This window comes from Micromys minutus (assembly GCF_963924665.1).
Source record: "Micromys minutus genome assembly, chromosome: 2".
NCBI lineage: Eukaryota > Metazoa > Chordata > Mammalia > Rodentia > Muridae > Micromys > Micromys minutus.
The window spans coordinates 14598690-14600274 of NC_137971.1; the positions used below are offsets into that span (position 1 = coordinate 14598690).

The window sequence follows — 1585 nt, forward strand, 5'->3', positions numbered from 1 at the left end:
AAAAAGTAGAAAAACTTATAAATAAGAATCAGAAAAATACTCAGAAACATTAAGAGCTGAGCCTACTGAGCCACCATAATTAAATTAAAGAAAGCCAGCCAAAGGCTGTTAAAAAATCAACCTTAGCTTATCTGGTACAAGAGCCAACAGATGCTGGACATACCCAAGGTTATAAAGTAATTGGGAGCACCCCATAGATGTGCTAGATTTAATAAAATCCATAACAAGATCATAAACACCCCCTCCCAAAGAACAGGCAGGAGATAACCACAAAAACAGGAAAGTATCTCAGAATGGGCCATCTGTGCTGGGTAACATGGTTAAACGTTCATGACATAGGAATGTAGACCACTGATCACCTGTGACCCATGCCCCTCCATGTCCCCAGCACACACCAGATAAATTTTGGATTACCTAATCCTTCTAGAGTGTTCCCCCCAGCTCCCTATAAGAAGGCCTGTGTGCCTTTGTCTGGGGTCATCATTTTGGAGAATGCTTGACCTCCACATGCTGGTTGTTTCTGCAGAATAAATGCTCTTTGTCTTTGCATTCTGAGTCTGGGGTCTTCCTTCAATGATTTGCAGACCCTTACAATTGGATCTCTAGGAGCAGGAGTTAGAGGAGGGTCTGGGTGCTAGAAGCCAAAAAGGTCCTCTTTAAGAGCAGCAAACACCCTTAACTGCTGGGCCAGATTCTGCACCCCTGAACTTTCTTTTTTTTTCACAGTCTTTATTGTTTTAGAAAAGATGATCCATCCAGGCAGTGGGATGTGTCCAGGAACCCCATCAGTAGTGCCAAAAAGGACTCGGGTTTCTCCATGTCTACTCGTACAACCAGTCGTGGGCGCAAGACTTATAGTCAATCGGTTCTTCTGGCTTACACCACAGACGGATCTCTTTCTCAGCACTCTTCACTGAATCGCTGCCATGAATAATGTTCCTGCCAACTTGAATGCAGAAATCCCCGCGAATGGTGCCTGGTTTCAAATCGGCTGGATTCGTCTCCTCCAGCATCACCCGGCCAATTTTCACCACATTGCACCCCTCCCAGACCATGGCCACCACAGGCCCTGAGTTCATGTACTTCACTAGCCCTGGGAAGAAAGGACGGTCTTTCAGGTCAATGTAATGCTGTTTCAGGTGTTCTTCAGAAGCCCGAAGGAACTTCATGGCCACCAGGTGGAACCCTTTCTGTTCAAATCGCTTGATGATCTCGCCCACCAGGCCGCGCTGCACACCATCTGGTTTGATGGGAATGAAGGTTATGTTCGAGGTTGGCCATGGTCCTAAAGTTGGTGGGTCTGCTGGTGTCCGAGATGACCGATGGGAGCCACCCCTGAACTTTCTATTATAGAAACTTTCAGACATGTATCACGAAGAGAGACCAAGTACAGTGAACCTGCATTTGTATGCACCTGTAGCAATCCCTGTGCATACGGCCTGGAGATGTCAGTTTCTGTCATCTCATCTCTCTGGATCTAAGAAGTATGTCCACTGTCCCTCCCACTCCCAACATAAGGAGTTCTGCTTCTGTACCAAGCCCTGGTGTAATGTCTGGTCCAGAGAAGATGCATCAGAATATGCCC

General features: G+C 46.6%; 1 pseudogene across 1 annotated transcript; it reads right to left on the reverse strand.

The window, feature by feature from the left end:
• Window positions 1-764: 764 nt before the first annotated feature.
• Window positions 765-1281, reverse strand: LOC308416304 (nucleoside diphosphate kinase B-like; annotated as a pseudogene). Its single transcript has one exon. The product of its transcript is annotated as a nucleoside diphosphate kinase B-like (transcript).
• Between the last annotated feature and the right edge of the window lie 304 nt (window positions 1282-1585).